Source organism: Schistocerca cancellata, chromosome 2 (assembly GCF_023864275.1).
Source record: "Schistocerca cancellata isolate TAMUIC-IGC-003103 chromosome 2, iqSchCanc2.1, whole genome shotgun sequence".
In the NCBI taxonomy this organism is placed as follows: Eukaryota; Metazoa; Arthropoda; class Insecta; order Orthoptera; family Acrididae; genus Schistocerca; species Schistocerca cancellata.
Window position 1 is genome coordinate 240,368,597 of NC_064627.1, and position 18,010 is coordinate 240,386,606.

Genomic DNA, 18,010 nt, shown 5'->3' on the forward strand with positions numbered 1-18,010 from the left:
AGCGTTCACATCGTGAACACAGTGAAGAATCGATATTAGCTAATCGCGTTTCCAATACAGAAATGCGAATACAGGAAATTACTAAACGGTTATCGGAATTAGATAATCACGAAAACATTTCAAATAGCAGAGGTAATAACATAATCAGAGACAACAGTCGCATCGAATTGGCTAGCTCGGACGACAACAATATGAATAAAGAAATCACGGCAAGCCAATCCGATGCAACTCCGTCTCCGCAATCTAAACAAAATCCGACTATTTCTCTCGCAGAATGTCTGGATGATATAACGACAAATTCAAATGTGGCAAGTCGATTTCCTGTATTCAAACCAGGAGGCGAACTTCACCCTATAATCTTTATAAAAGCTTTTGAAACATCATTATCTCCCAAATGGAGTAATGAAAAACGCATTCAATTTGTAATAGGACATTTAGAAGCAGAAGCTGCGGAGTGGGCAGTATTGCATAGAAATGAATTTAGGGACTGGGAGGATTTTGTTAAGCAGTTTAAACAACATTATTGGTCAAGAGGAAAACAACAACACTTAACTTTAGAGTTGCTAGACCCTCCTCCATATTCTAAGCGGTGGGGAGGTTATAGGAATTATTTTGAATGGCATTTAAACCGTGCTAAATTAATTGAAGAACCAATTATTGAAAGTCATTTAATACGAGTCCTAATTAGTAGGTTACCGTATTACGTAAAGGAAAGAATGATAGAAAAAGAATGGTCACAGCCGTGCGAATTGTTAGGATATTTAGAGCAGTTAGATATACTTAATAGAGAAAGGGAAGACGAGAAGTTTAGATTTGGTAGAAATGACAATCCTCGAAATAATAATAATAATTCAGAACCACGAAAAGCTAATAACAACAATCATAGCCGGTTTTGTTATATAAAGCGTCAATCTGAAGATAAAGAGAGCCAACAAAATCGTGGCAATAACTCGAAAATGCGGAAATTACACAATAACGATCATGAAATAAATCATCCTCAAGTAATTAATGAAGGTGAAGTGGTAGGTGACGTTATCATAGAAAGTTCGGAAAACTAGTAAAGTCCTTTAGTACGGGTCAACTGAAGTGAACTGTTAGTCGAGATTATACAAGACCCAATTGCAGTTTATCATTAAGCTGCCAAATGGAAGGTAATTGGCAACAAGATTTACTTCAGGAAGACAATCTGATAAGGGAGAATATAACTTATAAACCCGTTATTAAAGGTTATATTAAAGATACCGAAATAAATATTATAATTGATTCGGGTAGCGAAGTAAGTATTTTATCGAAAGAATTATTCCAGCTTAAAAGAAAATATTGGAATTTCCCAACCTTACGTGTAACTGGGGTGAAAATTATAGGAGTTACCGGTAAAAGAAGTCAAAATATTACTGAGGAAGTTTATTTAACTTTTAAGATTGCTAAACAATTAATTGCTCACTCTGTACTTGTCGTAGCCAACTTAAATGTGGCCCTAATTTTAGGTATAGATTGGCTGTGTAGATATAAAGCTATATTAGATTTTAAAGACTCTTCCTTAACCATCCATAAGGAGGCATGTGCTTTTAAAGTGAGGTTTTCTGATAATCAAGTACCGGAAAATTGCTACGAATCCTTACAGATTAAGTACGCACAGACCATGAGCCTATTAACAGATTTTAGTGATCTTGAATATGAAGTATACCAAGGTCAGGCTAGTAGCAGTATCGAAACCGAAGTGAAAGAGAAATGTTATTCTACGAATTGTCTATGCGAACAAGAAAAGGAAGAGTTGGAATCTTTGTTGTTAGAATTTAGAGCCGTCTTCTCGGATGAACCAGGGAGAATTAAAGATTACGTTTGTAAACTTAAGATTAAAGATCAAAAACCATTCTTTAAGAAACCTTATCCTATTCCAGTACAATTCAAAGAACCGGCTAGTAGAGAAATAAGTAAGATACTAGAACAAAACATTATCGAACGATCATGTAGCGCTTTTAACAGTCCTTTGTGGGTAGTTAAGAAAGCTACTGGTGGGGTACGACTAGTTCTGGATGCCCGTGAGTTAAATAAAATTATAGAGATGGAAAGAGACAGACCTATTCCTATGGAGGACGTACTTCTAAAGATTGCTGGTTCACGTTGTATGAGTACAATGGATTTAACTGCTGGCTACCATCAAGTAATATTTCTTTTTGAAGGCAGATCATATCAGTTCCAAGTTTTACCTTTTGGACTTAATATATCAGTGTCAGCTTTCATTAGGGCATTAGATTCTGCTTTGGGTCAACAATTGTTACAAAAGATTATTTTATATGTAGATGATATTTTGGTAGCCACTAAAACGTGGGAAGAACACGTAACGATATTACGGGAATTGTTTGACCGTTTAATTGACAGAGGAATTACTTTAAAATTATCTAAGTCTTACTTCGGAAAGGAGGAAGTGAGATTTTTGGGGCATATAGTGGACAGTAAAGGTATTAGGCCAGACCCAGCACGCATTGAAGCTATTGCTCGATGCCCGAGTCCTAGAAATCGGAAACAATTGAAATCATTCTTAGGAATGGTAGGATTCCTGAGAAGATTTCTTCCAGGGCAGGACATTGTTAATCCTAAATTACTAGATTTATTGAAAGAGAAGTCAGTATGGCTCTGGGGACAAGAGGAAGAGGAAGTTTTTAATAAGATAAAAGGAGCGTTGACCGAAGCCAAAGTGTTATACCACCCAGATTTTAATCAGGACTTTTGTATGTGTACGGATGCCTCTGATTATGGTGTGTCTTGTGTAATATTCCAAGGTGATCTGACCAATGAAAAGGGATTATATCGGCCTATTGGATTCGCTAGTAGAACTTTAAATAAACACGAAAGAAATTATTTTGTAACCGAGAAGGAAGCTCTCGCAGTGGTATGGGGTTTTCAACGATTTAGAGTATTATTAATGGGAAGAAAAACAATTGTATATACTGATCATCAGGCTTTAATCTTTCTGAACAATTGTCGGTTACTTCACCGTAGACTATTACGTTGGGTATTATGCTTGCAAGAATTTCAGTACGAAATTAGGTATATAAAAGGATCTCAGAATGTAGTTTCAGATGCTTTGTCGAGACTCCCCGTAGGAATGGAGAATATTAATATTGCAGAAGAACCAGGAACAAATTACCATGTTTATTTCCTTTTAACTAAGGAGAACGAACGTAAGGTTAAACGGATAGTAACTGCTGTTAAGTGCAATCAAAGACATGACGATCAATATAGGGACCTTATACAAACCCTTAGTAATGGGGACGAAACAATTAACACCCGGGGTGTATGGTTATACTTTAACGACTTGTTGTATTGGAAAGCACAGAGGGAACACCAGAGATGGAAAATCTGCATCCCGAAAACTGTTGTGTACGAGTTAATTACTTATATTCATGAAGGTTACGGGCATTTTGGAATTCATAAATGTATTAAACATCTAATGAAGTATTATTATTTCAAAAATATGTCCCGTATTGTGAGAAGTATTATCAGGGCTTGTGAAACCTGTCAAAAGGTTAAAGTTAATAACAAATCTAAGCGTTATAAATTATATGCTGTAATTCCTCGAGGTCTGTGGGATCTACTGTCATTAGATTTTTTCGGCCCCCTGCCTCGTAGTTCAGGAGGATTAACTTATGTGTTTGTTGTAATGGAATGTTGGTCCAAACATGTGAAGCTATATACTTTGAAACGAGCGAATACAGCAAGCGTTATACGTTGCCTCACCCGAAATTACTTTGTTAACTGGGGCATTCCTAAACGACTTATGTCTGACAACGGTAGTGCCTTTATTAGCCAAAAGTTTCAAGATATGATAAAACAATATGGGATCAAACATATCTTAATTTCGAAATATCACCCTCAAAGTAATTTAGTAGAAAGAGTCATGAAAGAATTAGGACGATTATGTAGAACTTATTGTGCACATAAACATACTCGGTGGGCCAAGCTAATGCCTGAATTCGAAAAGATATTAAATGAATTACCTCATCTAACGACGGGATTATCACCTATAGATATTTTAGGCAAACGAATTATAGGTGAGCCTTTACTAGCTGCTCTACCTTGGCCACCAGCAAATGAGATCCAACAATGCATCCCAGACGAAAAAGTTTGCGAACAGATTATTAAAAATGCCGAACGGAGAATTAAAATTCATAATCAACATGCTATAGAACCCTCATTTCAGGTAGGAGATCTTGTGCTAGTACGATCGCATCCTAAAAGTTCGAAGATCAGTAAGGAATGTAGAAAATTCTTCTTTATCTTTGAAGGGCCATATGTTGTACATAAGATTGTACATCCCAAAGCGTTACTTCTTATGGAACCTTCATCAGGTGTAATTAAAGGATTATATAGTGTTGATCAAATGAAACCCTTCATTCCTAAATAAGTTAATATTTAGTATGTGTTACACACGGAAGAGCGTTCATAGTTTATTCATGTGAAGTTTTCGTGATAGTTACGTGTTATTTTAAAGAAATAACAGAAAGCTTAAACAAGTGTTCTACAGTAATCTACTGGTACTTCAAAAAGAGGAAGATAACCAAAAGGGGGATTTATATGGAAGAAATTTTGTTATTAGGTCAAGAGGAATTTTGTATATTTTATGTTTACTCGGATAGTAGGAACCAAAGGGGGTGGTCAATAATTTTAGGGACCATGGGCGTCCAGAGCTATAGGGCTCACGAGAACATAGCAGAGTGCCTTTAATAGAGGTTTGTAATAGTGTTAATATAGAACACACCAAACGGGGCTCTCTCGCATGTTTCTCCTAAATAAATTGCCATTACCCAACAAGGTGTCCGAAGGCAAAGAAAGCCGTGCCGAGATGCTAAAGAAAGTTTTGCTTGATTTCTTCTTGACCTCAGGCGTAAATAAGGTATTAGGGAAAAGAATGAAGTAAAGTAAGTAGTACTATTAGTTATTGTGAGAAACTAATTAGTAATGTACATTTTAGGAAAGAGTAAATCTAGTAAATGAATAAAACTGAAACTAATTTATCGCAATTTGAACGCTCTGTCCTAATGTAACCACGTGAAGGAACGAACTAAATTGTTACTTACTAGCAACTATTAAATGAAGAGGAATAATCTCCATATATTCGGTTATGAATTACCACAATGGCACAATTAAGGGTAAATGGCAAATAGTCGCGACAATATCGTGTTAAAAAGATTAAATCTATCTAAGAGCAAGGGCTCTAGGGTAAGTAAAATGTGATGGAAATGTATTAACAGTTAAATATTGTATATTGAAAAGTTTTATTTATCGGTTAAAACCTGACAAACTGAGCTTGTGGGTGGGGTATGTAGTGGGACGCGAAATTGAAGCGTCACCCATCCACCAGTGTCAGCCCAGTTTGCAGGTGACTATAAGTGTAATTTAGTTTGTTCATATATTTTTCTTATTATTTGTAATAGATATGAATTATCTAAAAGTTTGTATTTTTTTTTGTGTGTTTCATGTACGGAGAGGGCGGCGCAACGAACGGAGACAGCATCTTCGTTGCCGCGACCAGAGAGGAAATTGCTGGCCGCTATACGTCGCGGGTCGACAGCCGAGGAGCAACAGAAGATCCTGGAACCGAGTTGTTGCGTCGTGCTTCTAAAAATTAAAAAGAATGTTTTATACTCTTTTTTGTATAACAATGACGTCATAGAGATCTTAATCTTATTGAAAAGTCAGTCCGAATCTGTTAAGCCTGAGGTTCAGAACGTCTGTATATAGAAAGTTAATAAAACGGTGTATACTACTAAAGTTGAAACACGTGTTCTGAGGAATTATTTATGAAGAAGTATGTGAATTGATTAATAGTATAGTGGACAAGATTATTGTGCTCATCGCAACTTCGAATCTAAAAAGTTTATTTAATGTGTGGTTCTAATTTCAATTCAATCAAGATAACGTGTATCAATATAAGTTCTGAGGAGAAAACAAACGAAGTTTAAATCGAAAAGTTTACGAAAACCAATTGGCCCAAGTGACGAAATTCTTTGCTTACGACTCAACTGATGTTTTACAGTTTCGTTCAAGAACCATTCTGTGACAATTTAAAAAAGAATATAAATCATTTTTGAAGTGGGTTGTAACTGACGTAGGTGACGAAGTCTGCACATGGTCATATGATAAACGAAAGTCATTTATAAACAAACCTATACGTCGTTACACTACAATAGGTACTTTCACACTGCACTAAATCATAATAGCAGTCCTCGAAGACATTCAATAAACACAGCACTATAAAGTCCTAAAGGAGTTGATGTTGAATTGAGTGGCATACATTTTCACTCTGATGTTTATATTGAACAATGAATTTCTTCGTTCATCTCCTTTAAGCTTCGTATATTCTATGTTACAGTAGAAATAATTTTTAATCGATAGGCTGTGCTCGAATAGACATCAGAATTGTAGCACCTGGATCATAAAGAAAGTCGATCAAAATACCAGTTCCAGACATCATTACAAATATAGATGCAGGTTATTATTTTTAATTGTATCGAGGAACAATTTCAGTCACATTACAGCAGCTACTGTTCCAAGGAGAATTCTCATGTCTGTAACACATGAGAGAAAAGTGGTAGCAGTGTATCGCAGAAATTCACTTCAGGTCCAACTCTGATTTTTACGTTCAAGTTTATTACATAACTATAAAGTTCTATGGAACAGGCGAGAATTAAGTTTTCTACCTTTTTGCTTCTAGGGAACACACGAAAATCCAAAATAAGTTCGAAGGTCGTATGAGACAGCTGTTTCGGTACAAGAATAATATACATCTAATATTTTTACGAAACTCAGAGGAGGAAAATTTGACATCGTTAATGCATTGGGATCGTTTCAAGTTAACACGCCTGCGGAGAAATAAACTGAATTTTAATAACAAACAACTGAACAAATGGCCATTTGCTGGCGATTACATCGAAAGCAGGTCGTAGGCACACAAACGCGTAACCAGTCCAGTGTATAATGTATTCACGTGATATATTCAGAATTTGCATATAAACTGTTTTGCCAGGTTAGATGACTGATAATCAGCACATTTGTATTTATTATTTTTTGTGATTCGTGGATGTGTACGGCAACGTAAACATAATGAACCTCATACTTAAGAGATTAAAATGTTTGCGACAGAAATAGTTCTAGTGTGGTAATGTCGTAAAACGTGACACTCATTATTCAGTTTTCACTTTGCTGATCAGGACTTCACACTTTTTGAGGCTCTAGATTTATCTTTTCATGGTTACCGTCTCAGCAGACAAGTACCTGTTTTGGTAGTAAAAGACAGTTTTGTAGTCTAAACTGTTCAGAGAAGGAAACTACATCAGAAACTTTCAACATTTTTCACCATTTAACACATATTACCCAGTCTTTAAATACGGACGGTCTCGCTTGTATCACGTAGTTACACAAAAGAAAGAGATGTGGACATATAAGCGAAAGAATGAACTTGTGTGAAGAGGATAACATATTTTCCAGTTGTTTGCAACGCGTACAAAATATTATCAAGGAAAAAAGTGAGTGACTCTTATAAAATCTTCAGAAGCAACTTCACTACATGGCTCTAGTACATTTACTTTCAATCGGCATGAAACCTTTGATTCATAGCTTACAAAATATGTATGAACTATCAACCATGAATTTGTTAGTCTTAGTTTTGTTGTTTACTCACTGCATTTTTAAATCCTCCTTTTTATTCTCCGACAATGTTTCCTGTATACACTCCCCACATCGGTGGCGTTATCATGTGAGAAAGACGTAAAAAAGCCCACTTTTTTCTTCTCCCTTAAGAATCAATTACTAGTGCAGTAAATTTCTACAGGTTAATTTCACCTAAGAGTTTCATCCTCAGAAGTTGTTTACATTACCAAAAGTGCCACAGGTACAGGGGAACGTCTACCATGTCACGTTATTCAATGATTTTCTTTCAAACTGGATTCTCATCTTGCCGCAACTAGCAGTTTTTTTTGGTTTAATTTCTGTACTATAGTACAATTCAGGCTAGCGTACAACGCGTCCTAGAGCCCAACATGACTTTACTTGCCACAACAATTGATGACCATATTGTCAACAAATGTGCTTGAAAATAGCCTAAGGACGAAAATATGATACACAAAATAAACCAAAGGCTGACTGTTTCAGGCGGAAAGTAACCATGAAAAGAGTATTGTTACGTGGAACCACATTATGACGAGGAAGTAGCAACTGAAACGCATTTTTCTGACGAAGAAAGTAAAACAAGATTATAACTGACAGAGTAATGCGTCTTCATTCAAACGAGGGGCGTTTGGAAAGTCCGTGCAAAAATAAAAACTACTGACGTGTGTGGGGTAAACCTTTTTTTATTTTTCGACATAGTCTCCTTTTAGACTTATACACTTCGTCCAGCGCTGTTCTAATTCGTTGATCCTTTCCGAATAACAGGAACTGTCCAAGTCTGCAAAATAGCTATTAGTTGGTGCAATCACCTCTTCGTTTGAATATGATCATTGTCCCGCCAGCCATTTCTTCAAATTGGGGAACAAATAATAGTCCGAGGGAGCCAAGTCTGGAGAATATGGGGGAAGTGAAACGAGTTGGAATCCTATTTCCATTAATTTTGCGACCACAACTGCTGAGGTGCATGCTACTGCATTGTCGTGATGGAAAAGGACATTTTTGCGGTCCAATCACCGGCGTTTTTCTTGCTGTTCGGTTTTCAAACGGTCCATTAACGAATGAAGGCTTTCACGGCAGGTGTTGTCATCTCTTAACACTTCCGGGCTGAGATGCCGTGGTCGATACATAGAACTCTCCACTGACGTTTCGCCTTCGACTGCGGAAGGCATCCTCCGGCATCTCAGCCCGGATGTGTTAAGTGATGGTCCAGTAGTGATGAATAATATGCACCTGAAATAGTTTTACCCTTTTCCAGATAGTCGATGAAGATCATCCCTTGCGAATCCCAAAAGACAGTCACCATAACCTTTCCGGCCGAAGGGATAGTCTTCGCCTTTTTTAATGCAGATTCTCCCTTGGTAACCCATTGTTTAGATTGTTGTTTGTTATCAGGAGTATATACCCATGTTCCTTCCACAGTGACGAAACGCGCTTAAAGTTCAGCGGATTCTTCCTGAACAGCTGCAAATCACCCTTGCAACACTTCACATGATTCCGTTTTTGGTCAAGCGTGAGCGATCGCGGAACCCATCTTGCCGATAGATCCGTTCGTTAGAGATGCCCACAGCACTAGCAATCTCACGCACCTTAGCTCTTACGTCATCCATCACCATATCATGGATTTTATCGATGACTGCTGGAGTCGGAACATCCATAGGGCGTCCAGAACGTTCAGCATCACTTGTGCCCGTAAGGCCACACCGAAAATTTGGAAACCACTTATAAATTGTTCTAATCGAAGGTGCAGTCACCGTAATGTTTATCAAGCTTCTCTTTAGTCTCCTGAGGCATTTTGCCTTTCATAAATTAATGTTTAATCACCACACGAAATTATTTTTCGTCCAGTTTTTGACAACCACTCGACTTCTTTGTTTCACACGTATGCAAAACACAAAGAAATAGACTAATATGGCTGAAACTTGGTGTGCGTTCTTTCCAAAGATGCTACTAACTGAACATGAGCTTAATACGCGCCGGTGGTGCCATCTCTCGGACTTTGCACTGACTTTTCAAACGCCCCTCTACACATAATCATAATCTTCATACACACCATGGAGAACTGAAAATATAATTTACAATTTTTGTGGATGCACGATTGATGCGTCATGTTTCTCTTCACCCTGTACGCAAGAGTCTCTAGTGGAAGGAGGTGCAAACGAATGCTGCGTGATCCACATGAAGACCTACAGTTGAAGTTATACTGTATATCAAGACAACTAAAAATCAAACTGCGTGATTCGGTGAATATCTTAATGACCGTATACGAAAATTAGCAAAATTTGCGTTCGCAATGAAGCCATCCTTCACGAATAAGATATTTTTTAAATTTATAGATTATTTAGCCTGACCACGTTAGGACCTAAGTGCCCGCTGATACATCAGGAACAATACATACCAAGTACATTACGGAACCATTCAAATGAATAATAATAACACCAGGAATAATAATAATAGTAATGGCACTACTATTCCTAACAATAATAATAATAACAAGGAAGGGCATTAAGAATAATACCGATTAGTTTAGCACATTTGAGGCCATGTTTAGTATTTGAGAAGCGGAAGGGGCAGATAAACAAGAGAAGATGGAAATGACAGTAACTGGCTGCTGGGAAAGAACAGGATTTAAATAAAGAGCTCTGTCGACAACGGGAGGCAAATGTTGTGGAGGGAGGGAGATTGACGAGAGTGAGCTGCATACTTGTATATGTGTGGGATCGCTATTGTGGTAGAAGGTGGGTGTTTGACTGCCTTCTGAAGTTAGGAAAGAATTTAATTTCTCTGATATTTGAGGAAGGTCATTCTATCGTCGGTTCCCTGATACAGTGAAAAAGTATACAGTATAATAATCTCTACACTTACCAGCTCGTAACCAAGATAATGTACGTAGGTAGGAATAATATGGTCGAAATAGCGTACGTTACAAATACGTCGTACACTGGCATTCATTGCCAGTTCCAGCCAGCATGAGCTTTCGTAGGAAAACCCTTGAAGAATAACATCACCCTAGTTAAGTACGCCTCCCCAAGAACCACGGACCTTGCCGTTGGTGGGGAGGCTTGCCTGCCTCAGCGATACAGATAGCCGTACCGTAGGTGCAACCACAACGGAGGTGTATCTGTTGAGAGGCTAGACAAACGTGTGGTTCCTGAAGAGGGGCAGCAGCCTTTTCTGTAGTTGCAGGGGCAGCAGTCTGGGTGACTGACTGATCTGGCATTGCAACACTAACCAAAACGGTCTTGCTGTGCTGGTACTGCGCACAGCTGAAAGCAAGGGGAAACTACAGCCGTAATTTTTCCCGAGGGCATGCAGCTTTACTGTATGATTAAATGATCATGGCGTCCTCTTGGGTAAAATATTCCGGAGGTAAAATAGTCCCCCATTCGGATCTCCGGGCGGGGACTACTCAAGAGGACATCGTTATCAGGAGAAAGAAAACTGGCGTTCTACGGATCGGAGCGCGGAATGTCAGATCCCTTAATCGGGCAGGTAGGTTAGAAAATTTAAAAAGGGAAATGGATAGGTTAAAGTTAGATATAGTGGGAATTAGTGAAGTTCGGTGGCAGGAGGAAAAAGACTTTTGGTCAGGTGAATACAGGGCTATAAATACAAAATCAAATAGGGTTAATGCAGGAGTAGGTTTAATAATGAATAAAAAAATAGGAGTGCGGGTAAGCTACTACCAACAGCATAGTGAACGCATTATTGTGGCCAGCATAGACACGAAGCCCATGCCTACTACAGTAGTACAAATTTATATGCCAACTAGCTCTGCAGATGATGAAGAAATGTATGAAATGTATGATGAGATAAAAGAAATTATTCAGATAGTGAAGGGAGACGAAAATTTAATAGTCATGGGTGACTGGAATTCGAGACTAGGAAAAGGGAGAGAAGGAAACATAGTGGATGAATATGGATTGGGGGAGAGAAATGAAAGAGGAAGCCGTCTGGTAGAATTTTGCACAGAGCACAACTTAATCATACCTAACACTTGGTTCACGAATCATAAAAGAAGGTTGTATATATGGAAGAATCCTGGAGATACTAGAAGGTATCAGATAGATTATATAATGGTAAGGCAGAGATTTAGGAACCAGGTTTTAAATTGTAAGACATTTCCAGGGGCAGATGTGGACTCTGACCACAATCTGGTGGTTATGAACTGTAGATTTAAACTGAAGAAAGTGCAGAAAGATGGGAATTTAGGGAGATGGGACCTGGATAAACTGAAAGAACCAGAGGTTGCACAGAGTTTTAGGGAGAGCATAAGCGAACAATTAACAGGAATGGGGGAAAGAAATACAGAAGAATGGGTAGCTTTGAGAGACTAAGTAGTGAAGGCAGCAGAGGACCTAGTAGGTAAAAAGACGAGGGCTAGTAGAAATCCTTGGGTAACAGAAGAAATATTGAATTTAATTGATGAAAGGAGAAAATATAAAAATGCAGTAAATGAAGTAGGCAAAAAGGAATACAAACGTCTCAAAAACGAGATCGACAGGAAATGCAAATTGGCTAAGCAGGAATGGCTAGAGGACAAATGTAAGGATGTAGATGGTGATCTCACTAGGGGAAAGATAGATACTGCCTACAGGAAAATTAAAGAGACCTTTGGAGAAAAGAGATCCACTTGTATGAATATCAAGAGCTCAGATGGAAACCAGTTCTAAGCAAAGAAGGGAAAGCAGAAAGGTGGAAGGAGTATATAGAGGGCCTATACAAGGGCAATGTACTTGAGGACAATATTATGGAAATGGAAGAGGATGTAGACGAAGATGAAATGGGAGATACGATACTGCGTGAAGAGTTTGACAGAGCACTGAAAGACCTGAGTCGAAACAAGGCCCCGGGAGTAGACAACATTCCAGTAGAACTACTGACGGCCTTGGGAGAGCCAGTCCTGACAAAACTTTACCATCTGGTGAGCAAGATGTATGAGACAGGGGAAATACCCTCAGACTTCAAGAAGAATATAATAATTCCGATCCCAAAGCAAGCAGGTGCTGACAGATGTGAAAATTACCGAACAATCAGTTTAATAAATCACGGATGCAAAATACTAACGCGTATTCTCTACAGCCGAATGGAAAAAGTGGTAGAAGCTGACCTCGGGGAAGATCAATTTGGATTGCGTAGAAATATTGGAACACGTGAGGCAATACTGACCCTACGACTCATCTCAGAAGCTAGATTAAGGAAAGGCAAACCTACGTTTCTAGCATTTGTAGACATAGAGAAAGCTTTTGACAATGTTGACTAGAATACTCTCTTTCAAATTCTGAAGGTGGCAGGGGTAAAATACAGGGAGCGAAAGGCTATTTACAATTTGTACAGAAACCAGATGGCAGTTATAAGAGTCGCGGGACATGAAAGGGAAGCAGTGTTGGGAAGGGAGTGAGACGGGTTTGTAGCCTCTCCTCGATGTTATTCAATCTGTATATTGAGCAAGCAGTGAAGGAAACAAAAGAAAAATTTGGAGTGGGTATTAAAGTCCATGGAGAAGAAATAAAAACGTTGAGGTTCGCCGATGACATTGTAATTCTGTCAGAGACAGCAAAGGACTTGGAAGAGCAGTTGAACGGAATGGACAGTGTCTTGAAAGGAGGATATAAGATGAATATCAACAAAAGCAAAACGAGGATAATGGAATGTAGTCGAATTAAGTGGGGTGATGCTGAGGGAATTAGATTAGGAAATGAGACACTTAAAGTAGTAAAGGAGTTTTGCTATTTGGGGAGCAAAATAACTGATGATGGTCGAAGTAGAGAGGATATCAAATGTAGACTGGCAATGGCAAGGAAAGCGTTTCTAAAGAAGAGAAATTTGTTAACCTCGAGTATAGATTTAAGTGTCAGGAAGTCATTTCTGAAAGTATTTGTATGGAGCGTTGCTATGTCTGGAAGTGAAACATGGACGATAACTAGTTTGTAGAAGAAGAGAATAGAAGCTTTCGAAATGTGGTGCTACAGAATAATGCTGAAGATTAGATGGGTAGATCACATAACTAACGAGGAGGTATGGAACAGAATTGGGGAGAAGAGCAGTTTGTGGCACAACTTGACAAGAAGAAGGGAGCGGTTGGTAGGACATGTTCTGAGGCATCAAGGGATCACCAATTTAACATTGGAGGGCAGCGTGGAGGGTAAAAATCGTAGAGAGAGACCAAGAGATGAATACACTAAACAGATTCAGAAGGATGTAGGTTGCAGTAGGTACCGGGAGATGAAGAAACTTGCACAGGATAGAGTAGCATGGAGAGCTGCATCAAACCAGTCTCAGGACTGAAGACCACAACAACAACAGATAAGTACGGGGAATTTTAGTGATTCTACGAGAATGTTATTAAGATCTAAATGAAATACTTTTTTATATTTCTGTAGTGAATGATGTGGTGCTGAGACATTCTTGCTGATCGCAGTTTGTGCTCAGTCCAGTCTAAGAGATAGTCTATAATTATCTCTACGTTCTTTGAAGATGAAGAAAAGGTTACTTCTGTGCCGTATAGGATTAAGGGTCGAAGAGATTCTGTGAACCGTTCGGTAATAATTCTTTTGTGTACGACTAAGCTTGCTTGCGTCTTGGATGGGTTAGGTTTAGAACCTACGTTCTGCATCCACTTCGAGAAGACAAGTAAATCAGTATTTACGACTTGGGTGGCTATGTGTATGCTTGGCTTGTTGGGCTTGCGCTTAGATATAACTGAAGGTCGTCAGCTTATAAGTGATACCTGCAGTGGCAGAGACTAGTTGACACATCATTAACATGTATTGAGAAGAGTAATGGGCACAGTACTGATCATTGTGGGACCCCCGATACAACATCCCTCCATTGTGATTTTTAATTCCAATAATTACCCATTTTTGCCGGGATGTCAGGTTGAGTGGAATCATGATATAACAGTCTGAGAAAAATTTTAACTTGTCACTTTAATAAGTAGAATGTCAAAGTCGACATCGTGGAAAGCTTTGCTGATATCCAAAAACCACAAAATAGTCGTCTGTTGTACGTCCATAGCGCGTTTCAGTTCATCACACTTTTATGAGAACAGCTGTCATGCTACGATATTGCCAGAAACCAGACTGATTTTCATTTAAATGGTTATTTGATTTAAAATATCAATAAGCTGTTCGTGGACTTTGTATTATAAAGACTTGGATTAATGCTGGTGGAATGCAAATGGGTCTGTAGGTGCAAGATTGTTTGGGAGATTCTTTCTTTGGTAATGGTTTTACGATTCCCTGCTTCCAGGCTGTTGGGAAGATGCATGTGGTCATAGCATGGTTAATAATGTCCGTCTTTTGGACAATAGTGAATCGACAAGAAAACTCGTCATTTGAACTGTTATGTTATCCTGTCCTGCAGTTGTGGACAGCCTGACTGTGTTAGGGCTTACTGACTACAAAAAAATCGTTTATACCAAACACTGATGCTTTAAGGAAGTCGATGGTTTGCACAACTTTGTAGGTTTGTCAATAAAAGTTGATTTAGATTCTTAACAGGATCTAAGAGGTTAGCTGAAGACTTAGATTGGCCTTTTCCTAGGTATTCCACATTATGGAATGTCTACGTAAGTCCTCAGTTAACGAGTGACCATACCGGAGCGTTGCATTTCTCACAGACTGACTAACTCGGTCGCATAGTTCCTCGTAAGTGTGATGGTTATCCGAAGCCGGATGGTGCCTTTATGTTGCATCTTTGACACTTACAGGATGTCTAAAGTGGTCTATAATCTATGCTGCAGGTTTTCTCCCTACTCATACTGTTCTCAGAGGAGCGTGTCTATCGCACAAAATATTAAGTCACTCACTGAATTTATATACTTCATTATTTATGTAGGAACTACGAAATGATAATAGTACTCGATGCACACTACGTGGCTCAGTGAACAGCCTCTTTGACTCATTTAATAATGTATTTACGCACGAGGATACTGCCGTACAAAATTTTGGTCCTCAGATACACAAATGAAAGATACCGGTATTAGCAACCACCGTATTGAAAAACAGTTAAGACTACAAACAGTGAAAAAGGAACCAGACCAAAATCGCTGATGTTCGTTTCTTACAGGGTACTGGAACATAATTTAGGCTCAAATAATGTGCCGCTTCTGAAGGGTAACTATTTTCTTGCAAAGAATCAGCACGGGTTCAGGAAAGACCTCTTGTATGAAACACATGTTTCCTTATTCAGACATATCATCTTCCCAATACTAGCTGCTGGTGAACAGGTAGACTGCACCTTCCTAGATTTCCGAAGGGCTTTCGAAACTACACATCATCATGGTGCAGTAACCAGGATACCAACACAAGAAATATCTTCGCATGTATGTGAATAGCTCGCAGAATATTTCACTAATACAACCTAGTACGTTATACTGGATGACGAATATTCAGTAGAATCGAAGTCAACATAGAGCATGCCCCAAGGAAGTGTAATATTCTCAAAGTATATCTGATAGGATTGGCAGAACTACAAGATTAATAGCTAACAAAGTACGTCTGCAGAAAAATGTCGGCGATGAAGAATCATAAGAGTATGAAGAATGACTTGGAAAACATTTCCACTCGGTGTAATGAATAAAACCTCTCTTTAAAGGTGGATGAATGCAAAATAATGCATAAAATATTGAGAGAGAAGCCGACAGAGTTATATGACTGGTAGTGAGTATCTTGAACATTTTATATTGTAAAATGTGTAGGAATAATAGTAAGAAGCGTCAAGACAGACAGGATAATCTAAAATCAGCACTATGAAGGTGGAGAGGAAGACTTGGGTTTCTGGGCAGGATTCTGGAAACGTGCAATGCATCTGTAAGGGAAATTGCATACGAAACGACGTTGCGGCATGCATAGTATTGTTGTAGCATTTGAATTCGGTATCAAATACGCATAGTGATAAACATCGAACGAATTCCGTGAACCCCTACTAGGATCGAGATTATTCGTTGTGGCTTAAACGCAAATGTAAAAGAACTGACCGGGGAACTGAAATGGGAATCTTAGGAAGAAGTAATTCCCGTAAAGAAGTAGTCCTCATGAAGACCTGTTTAATAATCTGCTTTGAAGCCTTCAAACATTTGTGTCATGAGTCGGTACTGAGCGTCTTACGTACCAAGTGTCAAACGTTTGATATTCTTACCAAAACATATTGCGGAACAAAGTTATCCCAGTACGAAATGCATTGTCAGACATAAAAGTCATCCTGGGACTTCTTTTAATGGCCATTTTTGACCTCAAGGCTCAGTTGTAAACTAAAAGCGGTAGTCTCATTCAGCTACCAAAGATAGTACCTTCCTTGCAACACCTATGTCACAGCCTCCAACGACTCTAATGTCTATCATAATATCTATCAACATGAGTCTTTGATATTACTCAATAAACACAGCTAATTGTTGAGGAGTTTTGCCGTTATCGATGAGCTATTCCCTTTATTATTACGCTCGTTAATCCTTCTTTAAAATTTATTACGTTTTGAGGCAGGTTTAATACACAGGATATATGCAGCGGTAGGGCACAGAAACCAACAAAACGAGAATACTCTATAGAGATATACAGTCATATTGAGGAATTATCTCTTGTAAAGTGGCTGATTATTTAATAACAAAATGGGTGAAATTTTCTTTGAGGGCAGACATAAATTGCAGCACAGGGTGCAGCAAAGTATTGGCGTAGGGGAGAACTGAATGGGGAAAGCGTCAGGATAGTGAAATGAGCGACGTGGAGCTAACGGCAAACGGAAAAGAACTTTAAAGTAAGATTGAAAGTACATAATGGCTCATCGACTTTTGAAAACGTACCTCAAGTATGAGCAGCATTTATTGAATGACATCAAAGACAGCAAGAGATCACTGCAATTTGAGGATAAGGGGTGGTTGTTGCCAATTTAGAGGAGGTGGAGACATTTTCCCCTATAAGAAATAAATGAGTCAGCGTGTTAAATGAGAAGACAGAAGAGTCCAAGGGGCATGTCTGTACCCGCTTTAGCGATGTCTTTCTTGGGAAACGGCTACCAAGTTATTCGAATTAGCGACGTTAGGTTTAATGTGTTGCTTGGTCATTTTATGTGGATGCTCATGTTCAAACACTGGTGTAGTATTTGTTTGTAGAATATACTAAGGCTTATGTTGGTAGATTTTATGATAGACAGCACTACAGTTGGAGACTGCGACATACGCGTTGCAAGGAAAGTACTGTCTTTGGTAGATGAAGGCGACTGCTTTTAATTTACATCTACACCTCGATAGTACAAATCTCCAACATGACACGTCTATGTTCACAATGTATGTTTGCTGCCGGGTTTTTACTTTTGATGTTGTATAAGAAGTTTTAAGATTTGCTAT